This window comes from Xenopus tropicalis, chromosome 2 (genome assembly GCF_000004195.4).
Source record: "Xenopus tropicalis strain Nigerian chromosome 2, UCB_Xtro_10.0, whole genome shotgun sequence".
Taxonomy (NCBI): domain Eukaryota; kingdom Metazoa; phylum Chordata; class Amphibia; order Anura; family Pipidae; genus Xenopus; species Xenopus tropicalis.
This window is the reverse complement of record NC_030678.2, coordinates 28,970,003-28,985,196: the sequence shown is the minus strand read 5'-3', so window position 1 is coordinate 28,985,196 and position 15,194 is coordinate 28,970,003. Positions and strand designations below refer to the sequence as shown.

Sequence of the window (15,194 nt, the reverse complement as noted above, 5' to 3'; positions counted from 1 at the left end):
ATGAAATCAAATTCAATACCAATTTGTATGGTTGTTTAGAATATGTTTAATCTTTAACATACTAAAAGTTTAAAGTTCAACTTTTCTTTTTTTAATCACTCCAGCTATTTTACTATTGGCCATTTAGTTCAAACGTACAGGTATTAGAGCACAACTGAGAGATTTTGAACTGTGAACATAAATGAAAATTTGGGTGTATATTTTTAACACCAAAAGAACTGTTGATAACTTGGGAGAGCTGCTGAATATATGTCCCAGGGACCCGTTGAATTTCCAGCGCTATAAAATAAGTCAAAAAGTACTATTGTATTCACTTGGGTGTCTTGGGGAAACATGAAGCTAATGTTAATCAATACCTAATGAAGTGGTTCCATAAACACGACTTACTATTGGAATACAGTCTCACTGATATTTTTTTTTATATTATACTATCCATATTTTAGGGATGAGTTTGAATGTAGGCAGGAGGTAGACTGGCAGATGATCCAATCCAAAGCAGATTTCCTTTTCTTTAGCTGAAATAGAATAAAGAATTATGTCAATGTACAATGATGCATTAGCCCTATGTTTCCTGGCTTTTATAGTGTTCTTGTTTTATGTCTTTTTTTTCTTTACCTTCTAGAAATGTATAATCCCAGTTATGATACAAGAACAGAGCATGCCCTTGCTGCAGTTGGTCTATTATTTGGAAGTATCACTGGATTCATTATTTTAGTATGGACATTGAGAAGAAAATACACTTTAGAACTCAAGCTCTACGTGTATAATTAAACCACTCCAACCACATATCTTTGTGTCATGGCCTGTCAATGAATGAATGATTAAATTGCATGGGGTTGAAGACACGGGTTAGGCTTCTGCTAGAAACAAGTCAGGACAAATCAACCCAAACAAAGCACAAATCTCTTTCCTCAAATGGTTATAACTTATCCCAGCAAAAGATTAGCAAACCAGGTTTAGGGATGCCATCCAAATGAGTATGCATGCATAGCACATCACTAAAAGGGTGGCTGGAAAGCATATTTATATACTTAAGGCTGATCCAGACGTGGCGTAGGGCTGATATTTTCGGCAAGCGGAAAAACGCTTGGCGAAAATTCAGCCCTACGCCTGCTACTTGTGCCTGCACCTTATGAATGGAATACACTCGGTGCAGGCACATGTAGCCGATATACGCGTGAAAACGCAAGAGAATGCAGTGTCTCGCGTTTTCATGCGTATATCGGCTACATGTGCCTGCACCCGAGCATATTCCATTCATTCGGGTGCAGGCACAAGTAGCAGGCGTAGGGCTGTATTTTCACCAAGCGTTTTTCTGCTTGCCGAAAATATCACGCCACGTCTGCCATCAGCCTTAAGGTGAAAGTGATCAAAGGGTAAGTCAGAAGCTCACCATGGTGGGGAGGGGAGCAGAACCAACCATATGAATAAATAACAGGCACTCAATGATCAATCTTCCAAACAGGTGTGTAAAAATCAAGTACAAACAGAGGTCTCAGTGCTGCTCTATAGTACAATTTATGCTTTTAATCCCAATGACATATATTAATATGCTAAAAACAAAAAATGATTGCAGAAGAAGCGAGATAGAGCAACAATACACATGGATGTCAATTTATGTTGAACAAATAAGAAAATTAAATTGTGAGTTCACAGTCCTGCCGATCCTTCTTTACCAGATAGGTGGTGCAGGAGTGGAAGAAGAAGAGCAACTTTTCCATGGTCACTCTCACAGACCAAAGTTGATAAGGAGAGGAGGTAACACCTTTAATAACACCCAAGAGACTCGGTATTTGAGGGTATAAAGTGTAGGTTCCCAAGCTGTCAGGGTGAGAGTAATGCAGTGGATGAGATAGTCCAACCTGAACAATAATCTGGAAAATATTGGTAAACTCTTATTTCTTGTTCTGGATACTCTTGGGAAACTATTGCATGTAGGACAATATCTTTAGTATGTTTAACCTTGTTATGAACTAATGTGTAGATGACTACAAATAACAAACCAGTGAGTAGTAGGACCAGGCTTACAAATGAGTCAGGATCTTGCCAAGAATGGAGTGTTTAGGTGACAGTGAGTGACACTAAGGGGCTGATTTACTAATCCACGAATCCGAATGGGAAAAATTCGGATTGGAAACAAGCATTTTGCGACTTTTTCGTCGCCGTTACGACTTTTTCGTAAATTGTCGCAACTTTTTCGTAGCCATTATGACTTGCGCGAATTGTCGCGATTTGCTCGTATATTGTTGCGACTTTTTCGTATTGAGCGCTCGTAAATGGCGGGCAGAACTTTCAGACTTTGCATGATTTTGGAAGCCTCCCATTGGGCTCAATGGCACTCTGCAGCTCCAACCCGACCCAAGGAAAGTCTCCCATAGGGCTCAATGGCACTCTGCAGCTCCAACCTGACCAAAGGAAAATCTCCCATAGGGCTCAATGGCACTCTGCAGCTCCAACCTGGCCAAAGGAAAATCTCCCATAGGGCTCAATGGCACTCTGCAGCTCCAACCTGGCCAAAGGAAAATCTCCCATAGGGCTCAATGACACTCTGCAGCTCCAACCCTGCCCAAGGTAAGTCTCCCATAGGGCTCAATGGCACTCTGCAGCTCCAACCTGGCCCAAGGAAAGTCACAATACTGAAGCTTGAATGAATCCGAAACTTTTGTACTCAGCACGACGGCTACGAAAAAGTCGCGACAATCCGCGCAAGTCGTAACGCTACGAAACAGTTGCGACAATTTATGAAAAAATCGCAAAATACCGATCATTATGAAAAAAACGCATTCGGATGCTTTTCGGACGTTCGTGGATTAGTAAATGTGCCCCTAGGAGTAGATGGATGAATAAAGTAATCAACAAGCAAAGATGTTGTTAAAGGGGCTGGACTGAATCTATAGGCTTCTGTAAACCTGCATTCTGGGCAAAGCCAGGCTTGGTTTTTATAAAGAACAACAATGTAAATGCCTGTATATAGGTAAAGGGATGTTATGCAGGGATATGTAACCTGTTGCTCTTCCATTATTTTTAAACAACAAGTGCATTCTCTTGGGGAGTGCTAGTAATGTAACATAATATCTGCAACTGTTTTGTTGCATCCTGTACCTGTGTGCCTTCTGGGTGCCCAACCCTTGATCATATATTGGTGTCATATTTCATGCAATTAGACTGTTCCGCAGGCTACATTCTATATATTTATTATCACTCTTTATTTAGTGTATTTGTGTCATTACATTATTGGTAGCATGATTTTTTCCTTTTGATTGATCACTCTAAAGCAAGGATCCCCAACCTTTTATACCCCTGAACCAAATTCAAATGGAAAAAGTTTTGGAGGTGCCAATAAGAGCTATAATTGCCTATTTGATAGCCCCTATGTTGACTGGAGGCCTACAGAAGGCTCTGTTTGGCAATTACACTGGGTTTTATGCAACTAAAACTTGCCTCCTAACCAGAAGTTCAAAATAAGCAACTGCTTTGAGGCCACTGGAGCAACATCCAAAGGGTTGTGAGCAACATGTTACTCCAAGCCACTGGTTGGGGATCATTGCTATAAAGTAATAGTGGAGGGAAGAAGAAGGGTGGGTATGGCCTAAAATAATGAAAGAACTGAAAATATAATACCCTTGATAGCATTGATTACTGATGTCTCTGTCAAAGCAGCCTTGTTACTCATACTTGAATATGCTGAATGTGCTGACCCAATTCCTTGAAAATATTAAATGCATATATCTTTTAGTACTATAGAAGGAACAGAAATGCAAAGCATTGAACACTTTATTTGGTTGCAAGTCAAATATATCTGGCTGTATAGTGAGCAACTGAATCATGAAATGCAGATTCATCTGAATAAATGCAGTTAATAAAAAAAAAAAAAAAAGGCCCTAGTGTGAAGATTCTATCAGTACTGTAAGATAGGAATATCCTCCCGCACACCAGTATTTCCCATTCAGTTATGAATAAACAAAGGGTAATAAGCAAAGGATCCTCTGCAGACACTGGCTTCCAATGCAATAATGTGGGCTACATTATCTGGGTGGCTGTCAGGATCACTTTGTACCATTAATAAAGGTAATATTGTGATTACTTAGTAGTTCTTGAGCTGGTTGAAAAGAAGCATAAATCCCTGGATGATGAAAGAAAATGTGTGCCTCATTCCACATTCCCAGTGTCGCTGAGGCTGGATAGTATTTTTGAATCAGCTGGTGAAATAAGTTGATTTTTATGCTCACTGGAGGGGGAATTCCTAATAAATTGGCACCCCCAATTAATTTAGGTTAACCATGTTAATATATACTATAGTTCAAATCAGATGCCGCACTCACAGGACTTAGAAAAAAATATTTATTGATGGAAATACGTTAAACTTTTAGCAGTTTCTCCAGTTGAATTTCAGCAGGTTGTCTGGTTGCTATGGTCCAATTTACTCTAGCAACTAAGCAGTTGCGTTTGAATGAGAGACTGGAAGATGAAATAGGAGAGGGCCTGAATAGAAAGAACGTAATAAAAAGTAACAATAACATTGTAGCCTCAGTGAACCAGAGGAGAATGTCCTATAATCCTATAATTAAAAATGATATGTGATAACGGAGTGCAGTGCTGCTGCCCCAGAAGACCTAGAAGTACCCAGCAATTGTGGGGGGATATTTTTTTTCCTGCAAAAAGTAATTTACCATATCTGAGGGTACGCAGTTTGGGCAGAAATATGGTGTGTGTGCCTGTACCCAGGCTTGTACTCACAAGCATTCCTACCTGAATTTCCCTGCGGTGCATTCCTGTGTTCTATCACAGGGAAGTTGCAGGAAGGAATGCATCCTCTTCTTCCTAATGCGCTAAATGCAGGTGGGATATATCATGTTGCTTTCCACCTGGGTTTGGAACTTACGATGCGCCTGTGTGAGTGTGAGCCACATTAGGAAGAATAAAAGTGTATTTGTTTCTGCCACTTCCCTGTGGTGGAAAGCACAGAAACAATCACTCATTAGTACAAGCACTTCTTCCCACATGCTAAATATATAATTGAAAATTAATTAAGGTGTGTGTTGTAATGTAATTAGTGCAGCCTAGTAGCATGCATCTAAATGAAATTAGCCAATTAACATGTGCAGATATTAGGATCCTGATTTTAAAGGGGTGAGCGGCAGCTTAATGGAAGCTGCTAGTTTTGGTTTAGTTCCATAGGATTTGTAGGTATGGGGAGGGGGTGGTTTGGAATAGGCGTATGGCTGATTTGATTAATAGTGGCGCTGTCTGTTTGCGCCAAGATAGGGATTTGGAAGGTTAACCCACTTAGTCATCCTAGGCTGGATTGTGGAACGCAGAGTCTGCCAGTACAATATTCCTGTTGCCCCCTGGAAGGATCTTCATGTGAGACTCACTGCTTTAGGGTTAAGTGACTTTCTTCCACATAATGTTCAATATTATATGTGCAACCTTAAAATGGAGAACTGCAACTGCTTAAAAGGGTTAACTTGTATAACGCAAAATATTTAAAAAGATACCGATACCAGAAAGAAATCTCTCATAGCATTGTCTTTGCATGTTATTATAATTTTGCTTAAAGTGTTTGCCTGATTGCTTTTACATTCCTCTATCTGATCCCCCAAGTTCTTCTATGGGAGAGGGCTGCTATATTTGTGTGCACGGGGAGCCTAATGCTGGCAGGGGCTATTATTTTTTCTAGAAAAACATAATTTCATCCTAACTGGATTGCAGGGCTCTAGCAGCACACCTCTCTGGTGGGGAAACAATATGGGGGTGATAAATGCACTTTAAAGTCATATGTTTAAATATGAACAAATAAGGAAAAACAACTGTTTCCCATACACAGCCTTTAGATGGATGTAACACTGAGGGGGGGGGGGGGATAATGCAAAAAAGCAACTTATCTAAATGTAAATAGTCTCTAGATTTGTATGGATACATTTGGTACAGGTATAGGCTCTATTATCTGGAATGTTCCAGATAGTTCTTTTCTGATTTGGATCACCATCCCTTAAATCTGCTGAAAATCATTAAAATAGAATGAACCCATCAAGTTACAAGGTAATGTTTATTACAGGTATGGGATCCTTTATCTGGAAACCCGTTTATCCAGAGAAGTACAAATTATGGAAAGGCCATCTCCCATAGTCTGCATTATGAGCAATTCTAATGTTTAAAAATGAATTTCCTTTTTCTCTGTAATAATAAAACAGAACATTGTACTTGATCCCAACTAAGATATAATTATTCCTTATTTGGTAGGCAAAACAATCCGATGGGTTTATTTAATCTTTAAATGATTTTTTATTAGACTTAAGTTATCTTCCGCGTAATTTGGATCTCCAATATCAGAAAAACCCGCCAGGTCCGAGAATTTTTGGATAATAGGTCCCTTACCTGTATTTCAGATAATTTTTTTTAAGGTTTGAATTATTTACTGAAATTGACTCTATGGGAGATTGCCCATTGCATAATGAGTTTCCAGGATCCATACCTGAACTTGTGTTCACAAAAAAGATTTTGTGCATTTGATTTTCTTGTAACTCCAGTATTTCTTACTCCAGCTTCAATTTACACCACTTTGGTGAATTCTCCGTCAAGCTGTTGCAGATTAAAGATATCAGTTACTTCATTTCTCAAAACTAGAGTAAGAAACATGAATGGAGTAAAAGCAATGTAAAAAGTATGTCATATTCACGAGAGCCTCTTGCCGGTTTTATAAATACGTCCTTTTGTCTGTCCTACAGCTAATTGTAACTGTGTATATAGAGAAAGTACCTTATATTGAAAACTATAGGAATATTAGAAGTCACCCAAGGATTTCCATGGTGAATTTCTAATTATTATATTATTTTTATAAAGCACATTTTTCAATAAGTCATGTGACCACAAAGTACATCACTAAGCAGTTATAGGGGTACAATTTAAAGTATATTTATGGCTCATGTGTATTGTTATGAAATAATGTAAGCCCTGCTTTAAAAACCAAGCATATTGTAGTTCCATAATACTTATATAATGTTTGTTTTCTGAAGACAAGCTAGGGATCCCTGTGGAGTTGTCCAACAGCAGCGACTGTGGGGTATGGATCAGTACAAACTGGGATGGTTCAGTTGCTCTCAGTGCTGAATATGATGGATGTTATGTTCATCAGCAGGTGAGTTCTGTCTCTAAACTTCAAGCACAAGAGATGATGAATTCTGTTCTAGAACTAGAACACTGCTGAAAGAGGGCAGCTCAATCTCATGTACTGTCCAACTGCTATTGTCTATGGCTTACAGCCATAAGAAATTCAGCAATCACCCTCTCATATTTATATATAAACTTTCAATCTGGGTAATTTGCTGCAGCACCAGTGCTTTATACCTGTACATGTCATACATTAACAATAGGGTAAATTTTTATTTGTAGGATTTTTTTGTTTGTTCAACACAAGGGTATAATAATTGTCCTTCCTGTATTCAATTTTCCTCATTCTTCTTTAAGATCTATGACCATGTAATGACCAATTTCCATTGAAAAAAGATATTCTTCTGGAAAGTGGCTTTCCCCGAAGATTGAGGAGCTCAGATGCCCCACCTTGCAAGGTAACTTTGGAAAGGATAATTATATCATTTATTTTTAAAGGTGGTATATCCAATAGCTTACACTATGCTATGTATGTACAGATCATGTCTTTTAAATGCAAGGGACAGAGAGTACGATACAAGGATCCATCCAATGTTACTACCAGAATTCTGCTCTTTATTTTATGGGGCAATAGAGGAGTGACGCACTGGGACTGTGTGGAGAGATAAGGGGAGGGGGATGATGCATTGTTTAGGGATGGAAAGAGATGTGAAAGTGCTCAGCGCTCCTTAATTCTCCCTTCTTTATCATTCTCAACCTTGCTCAACCTAGCCCAAACTCTAATCCCATATCCGCAATCCTGGGAGATAGGGTCTGAGCTAGGACGAGGGGGGCGAGCATTTATGGTGAAGGACTTATCGCCAAGGAAGGATGCAGCAGGGCATTGCATGCAGGCAGAAGACTAGAGTAAATGAAGACTTAAGGAAGGAGAAAGGATGCAGAAGGTGCTTGGGCAACTGAATGACTAAGCACTGACACTGATCTGTAAATAAGGAACAAATAATTGAGGGGGTTATCATGCTTAAAAATTCACACTATAGGTTCCCCTGCTTTTAGGGATTAGAAGTTTTTTTTTCCTTCAGCCCCTTCTTTCCACTTGCCCTCCCTATTTGCTCTAGAGCCTGTTGAGTTACTCAGAACACTCGTCCTTTTATTTGTAGTGGCTGGTGCCAAACAAACTCTATTTTTCTTCTACTGAGTTTATTGACTTTCCTTCCTATCAGTCGCTACCATCAGATTTAAGCCTCCTATTGATATTTTTGCAGCTCTTAAGACATTGGCTTCTGACCAGTGTTCTGCTGTCCAAAAGAGAGAGCGAATTTCTTGTTCCGATCATCCTATCTCCCAAGACGACTGTCAGAAACAGCAGTGCTGCTTTGATGCAACTGACAAAAATATCCCTTGTTATTATGGAGGAAAAGGTATGTGACTTTGTCTTTGCTTTTTGCGGCATAAATGTGTGTAATAATATCTGCAGTTACTTATGTTTATACCCCACGTGCTCTGTTTACATCTAGTGACTGTGCAGTGTACCCAAGGACAGTTCTCTGTTGCTTTGTCGAAAGATATCACCCTACCACCCCTCAATATGGACTCTGTCTACTTAATGAAAGGACAAGGTGCTGCCTGCAAGCCTGTGGTGAAAACCAATACTTTTATCCTTTTCCAGTTTCCTCTTTCATCTTGTGGTTCAATAGTCCGGGTAAGTGAGGGTGTTGAGTATATGTTTCGTTTTGGTAATGTTTTTGAAATTATTTGACTTATTAGGTTAAGGTTGCTGTGAAAATAATTCCTGATATCCATTGGCCATAGCTGGCTTGTATGTCAGAGTTACTGCTGAGTGTGACCCTATATGCTACAATGACAAAATCCTATCCACTGAAGACCCTGTCAGCCCACGTGTGCAATGTACGGCTGGTATACATACAGCAAAACCCCAATTTTATGTTGTGGGATTTTACGTTTACATGGCCATTTTTCTGCAATCCCATTCAGGCAAACAGCAATTTTTTTTTTTTTCCCCCAAGATACATTTTCCCAGAATTTATGCTGTTTTTACAGTCCCCTGGGAAACAAAAAATCAGGGCTCTACTGTAATAATGATGATTTATATTCCACTTTAAGATACTGATTAAAGCACAGCACTAGGGGTGTAGCTACAGAGGAAGCGGACACTGTGGTTGCAGGTGGGGGAAGGAGTGTGGAGGGCCCAGTGAGGCCCTAATGAATGACAAATTTCTATATATGTTGTTGATAGGTCAGCAAACCTATAAATTGAATTTTCTCTGGGGCCCAGAAACATCTGGTTATGTCACAGCACCTTGTATTCTGGCTTTACATGTGGAATGCTGCAGTTTGTGTGGTGCTACTGTATTGTATCCTAACTTACAGGAAATGGGAAACACAGTGATTTATGCAAACAATCTGATTCTGGAAACTGATATGACAAACCCAATAGATGTCCTCCTTTCCACTGACAGAACTTTGCGGTAAGAAGTCCTTTTACATTTTTTTCATTCAATGCTCCACAAGCTCATGCTGGCCTTTATGCAAAAATGTGCGTAACGCATTACATTTACAGATTTAAACGTTCCAAAGTAACATGGGCAAAATATTTGCCAAAATATTTTTTACCATACTAGGGCAATAAAAGCTGATAAAAAAACCAAAGTACATTTTTGATTGTGATGGGTTAATGGTCAAGGGTAAATACTGGCCATATTGCTATTAAATGTGATAACAGCCTTACATATCTCTTTCCCATAATGCTTTGGAACCTGCTTCTGTTAGGCTGTGAGAAACTGTATTATTAAACCATACAGTGAAACCTGGGCAAACAACTAAAATACAGGTATGGGATCCATTATCTGGAAAACCTGTTATCCATAAAGCTCTGAATTATGGGAAGGCCTCTAATAGACTCCATTTTAAGCTAATAACTCCTATTTTTAAAATTTGTATTTGATCCCAACTAAGATATAAATATTTCTTATTTGAGGCAAAATAATCCTATTGGGTTTAACTAATGTTTAAATGATTTATTACTAGACTTAAGGTATGGAGATCCAAATTATGGATAGATCTCTATGGATAGGTCTCCCAAGACCTGTGTAACATACTTCTTTCTAAAACAGACTAAAAGTAAAGGTTAAGTAGCCAATCAATATCTATTTTACTTTATATCAGATGATTCACTGCTAATATTCTTATTTGAAAAACTGTTGTTTCTGTGCATAGGCTGCACATCAAGTGCCATGTTCCTTCCACTGACCTGGTTAATGAACATGCACTCTCTCTTCCAACCCTCACTTCCTCCATGTATGAGAATCCACTGAGGTTACACATGACAATTACTAAAGGTAAGTTTTTTTTTTCTTTTCTTTTTTCTCCCCACTCTCCATGGGCGTCCACAGAAGGGGGCAAGAGGGGGCACTTGCCCCCCCCTGGAAAAGTAGCAAAAAAACAAAAACCTTACTCCGTTTCTGCGCTTTCCTCTCAAGCCCGTTTTTGCTGTGCTCCGATTGGATCTTTCTTCTTGTGGATTCTCCAATCAGAGCACAGCTTCCTTGACAGACAGTAAAATTGACCAATCAGAGCACAGATGCACACAGGGATCGGGAGATTTTGCAAACTGGAAACAGAAATGAAGACTGAAAAGAACAATCTGCAGCTGTAACTTTACCTAAGAACCAACTCTCAACTTTTGCTGCAGTTTTCATCCCACAGGTACTATACACAGGTACTATATACCCAGGTACTATACCCAGGTATTATACCCAGGCACTATACACAGGTACTATACACAGACACTATACAGTTCTAAAGAATCACTAGCTGACATTAAATTGTTTTTTGCCTGACCTGACATCTATAATAATTTATAATCTATCCCCTACCCTAACACATGGAGGGTAAGTTAACTCTTTCCCTCTGAAAAAGCTCATTGTGTGTTTATATATTTGTTGTTGTTTTTTGCACTTACTATTTTTTTTTTTTTTTGTCATTGTTTTGTTCATTTATAGTAAGTTACAGTGGGGCCAATGTTGTGTATCAGTGCCAGTGTTATAGTGCCAGGGCCTGAATATCTGCCATCAGTACCCACTGCATCTCCCTGTATATAATGTGCTGGGTTTGTAAATACGGACTGCGTCTCACTGTATATAATGGGGAGTCAGTACCCACTGCCTTTCTTGCTATAAAACTAACATAAACACATCTAAAGGGGTGGTTCACTTTTAAGTTAACCTTTAGTAGGTTATAAAATGGCCTATTCCTAGCAACTTTGCAATTGGTCTTTCTAATTAATTTTTTTGAATAATTTGCCTTTCTCTTCTGCCTCTATACAGATTTCAAATGGGGGCCAAAAAATATTGCTCTGTGAGGCTACAATTTTATTATTATAATTTTGTATTACTTATTTTTCTAAGTAGGCCCCTTAACTATTCATATTCCCATCTCTTGTTTAAACCACTACCTGGTTGCTAGGGTAAATAAGACCCTAGCAACCAGATAGCTGCTGAAATACCAAATGGAGAGCTGCTGAACAAAAAGCTAAATAACTGAAAAACCATTAAAAATAAAAGTGAATTCGAATGCGAACTACCCCTTTAAGCTAACTGATCACAAACACAAATGTTTGCAGATCCCCTAACAGAAGTGCGCGTATGAATACTTTTACATCCTAAACATTTTAGGGTAAAAAAAAAAAAGCACCCCCACCCGCACTTTTGTACAGTATCCCTGGGAGTCAGTGGGAACGGCAAGAGGTAGTTGGGAGGTTAACTTTTTACGCCAGCAGCGAATCCACTAAGTGTCACATTAGCTGTAGGTCAGTCTGTGTATGGGCCATCTTTAGCCTCCCCTAGTATCATCCTGCAAAAAAATATATATATTTATATATATATATATATATATATATATAATTTGTCTGTTGCAGGATGATGCTAGCTTACTTGCCCCCCCTTGGAAAATTTTCTGCGGACGCCCATGCCACTCTCCCACTTAAGGACCACAGCTAAAGGAGGCAATACACGCTAAGATATGGTGACTTGGCGAGGTCACCAAACGAGCAGATCTTCTCCCGATATCCACACCTACAGGTGGGCAATATCGGGCTAAATAGGTCATTGGCCCTGGGGCCAAATGATCGAATTAGAACAACGGGTATAGGTGTCCGTTGATGCAGGGTCCGACTCAATGCCAACCTGGCCAGAATTCAGGCCAGATGTCAGTCAGGGAGGCCCCTCATTAGTGCCCCTACACGGGCCGATAAGCTGCTGAATCTAAGGGACCAATATCGGCAGCTAGTATCGGCCTGGTATGGCCACCTTAAAGGGGAAGGAAAGGCAAAGTCACTTGGGGGTGCCAAAATGTTAAGCACCCCCAAGTGACTTTAACCGCTTACCTTGTACCCCGGGCTGGTGCCCCTGTTCTGAGAAAATAGCACCAGCCCGGGGTACCTGGAGCGCAGCACTTCCTCCTTCCGCCTTCCACTTCCTAAACTGCCGGTGGCCGGGCATGCACAGTAGAGCGAAAAAGCCGACTTAAATGTTTAAGTTCGGCTTTTCACTCTACTGCGCATGCGCGCGCAGCGAAGCCGGAAGGAGGAAGCGCCGGCAGCTACCCCGGGCTGGTGCTGTTTTCTCCTGACAGCGGCACCAGCCCGGGGTAAAAGGTAGGCGGTTAAAGTCACTTGGGGGTGCCTAATATTTTGGCACCCCCAAGTGACTTTACCTTTCTTTTTCCTTTAATCCTTCTTTGCTACTACAGGGTAGCTCCTTTAACACTGGCTTCTCTGTTGTGTATACTATATGAAAAAAAATGTACATTTTTCAGTAGTAAACTCAGTGTAATGTTATTGAAGGAACAACCATGACAAGCTGTGCCAAAGGAGAGGATGCATCTGTACCAGAGATTTGCATGATTCCTATGATATGCCTTATTTTTATAGTTCAAACATTTACTGTACCTTGCTTTTGTGATGTCCACCAGTCTGACACACTACAGAGCAAAAGATAAAAAAAAATGTAAAATACCAATAGTGTGCATTATTTTAATGTCACAATTTGATCTCTACCATTAGTTTAGTATCCGTATCCCTTTAACTTTAAATAAGACTTGCAATTACATAAAATTCCTTTTTATTTAGAAAGACTATCTCCTAATGGTGTTCCTATGAATGGTACCAAGCTGGTATCCTCCAAAGGGGTTGTTTTCCTCCCAGTTGACGTCTCTCCAGGTATACCTTTATTTTTTTTTCTCCCACATGTAAAAGCTTTATGAAGTATGGGTAAGGAGAAACAAAATGGCAACCTTCACAGAGACCCTGCATATAATCAGTATGAAAAACCAGGACAACCACACACTGACCCAGATTTACAACAAATTTCCAGATCAGTTGTCCTTTGTCTTAAAGGAGAAGGTAAAACTAAAGTTTTATCAGAAAGGTCTATGTAAATACAGCCATAAGCACTCTCTATCAAAAAAAACACAGGAGACTTCCTCTCTCAGAAAAATCCTTAATTCCTGTGGCCAGAGTCTGCGCAGCTCTTTCCTCTCTCCTGCTCCCCCCTCCCTTAGGAATGTGTGATCTGAGCTCTAACAGCTAGACTGCAAACAGGAAGCTATTTTAAATGGCAGCTGCTGTCTTAAGCCCACTGAGAGCTTCTGGGACTCTTAACTCGGGTATGGCAATGCTTTCTGCAGAATAAATATAGCGTTCTAGGTGGCTATAAAGGCTATAAAGAATGCTATACAGGCTTGCTTACATTTGTCATTGCTGCCTGCTGTGTTTGTGTGTGATTTTATCAAAGACAAGGAAAGATAATAAAGTGTAACAAAGGTAAAGCAAACATAACTATTTAATTTTAAAAATTTATGACTACATATCTGCGTTGCCCAGTTCTGTGGGGAGAGTGACATGCTATACTTCTACACTGATGCCCTTGTGGCTGATTTGAAGCACATACAACCAAGATCCTAACATCTATAGGAAAGAGCTCCCAGAAGAGTAGAGGCTGTTATAGCAGCAGACTTCATATTAATACCCTTGGTTTGGGAATGAGATGTTGAACACACAGGTGTCCAAATACCTTTGGCCATATAGTGTCTGTGTGTGTGTGTATTATATATAGAGCACAGTTGGTGCTCGAAACGTTGGATATCTTTTCTTAAATAAATTTATTATTTTTTCAGCAAAGTCCCTGTGTGTGCGGCTCACTGTCTTGCTGTATACATTTTTTTGCAAGCACCCTGGGCATTTGAATATTAATAGGGTGTGCTCCGTTTGTTCCTATATATATATATATATATATATATATATATATATATATATATATATATATATATATATATATATATATATATATATATATATATATTTATTATACAGAAGACCAAAGTGTTGTTTTATTCTGTTACAGGTTCTCCTGTTAGTAAGAGCCCGCTAGACAAACGAGGGATTAGGATAGCCATTGTGCTTGGAGTTACTGCATTTGTAATCCTGACAATTGGACTCTGGCGGCTTCTCAGAAAACGACCTACATCTCAGTCTGTGTCTGAAAGTTCAATCAGCTAGAACTACTGAATTCTCTTCTCTTCCACTACTCTGTAGATTTTATGGTAGAAACCATAAGAACTGGCTCTTCAGACTCCTTCCACATAATCACCATCTACTTGGAAATATGATAAAAGAAAAAGTCTTGAAAACATTGGAAAGATGGTTTAAAAAAAAATGTATCTTGCCACCCCAATGATATTGGATATTGGATGTACTGCCCCTTGTAAGCATGTTATTTGCTTTTTGCAGAGGCTGAATAGAAAAATGAATACTTAAAAAAAATAAACTGATTTAAAAAAATATGTTTGCTTGCATTTATTAGACATTAACAGGTTAATTTAGCGACCAAACCAGGGTCAAAGTGCTGCCAGTCCCCTTGCTGAATTTTGCCAGGGTTTAGAACTTTTACATATATTTGTATTTGCTAAAAAAAGGCCAGCAGTGCAAAACCCTTCCTCTGTGGTGTATATATTCCCATGCGTATGCACATTTGTGCTATGTCTGTGTGTGTGATGTTCAATGCCAC

General features: G+C 39.4%; 1 pseudogene across 1 annotated transcript in view; it reads left to right on the top strand.

Moving 5' to 3' along the window:
- LOC116406513 overlaps positions 1–14,968 on the top strand; it is a 16,037-nt pseudogene extending 1,069 nt beyond the window's left edge. The window contains exons 2-10 of the transcript XR_004221073.1: positions 5,266–5,383; positions 7,017–7,138; positions 7,468–7,568; positions 8,376–8,531; positions 8,628–8,812; positions 9,502–9,599; positions 10,348–10,469; positions 13,259–13,348; positions 14,532–14,968. The product of XR_004221073.1 is annotated as a zona pellucida sperm-binding protein 4-like (transcript). The remainder of the gene's footprint in view (positions 1–5,265; positions 5,384–7,016; positions 7,139–7,467; positions 7,569–8,375; positions 8,532–8,627; positions 8,813–9,501; positions 9,600–10,347; positions 10,470–13,258; positions 13,349–14,531) is intronic.
- Positions 14,969–15,194: the final 226 nt, after the last annotated feature.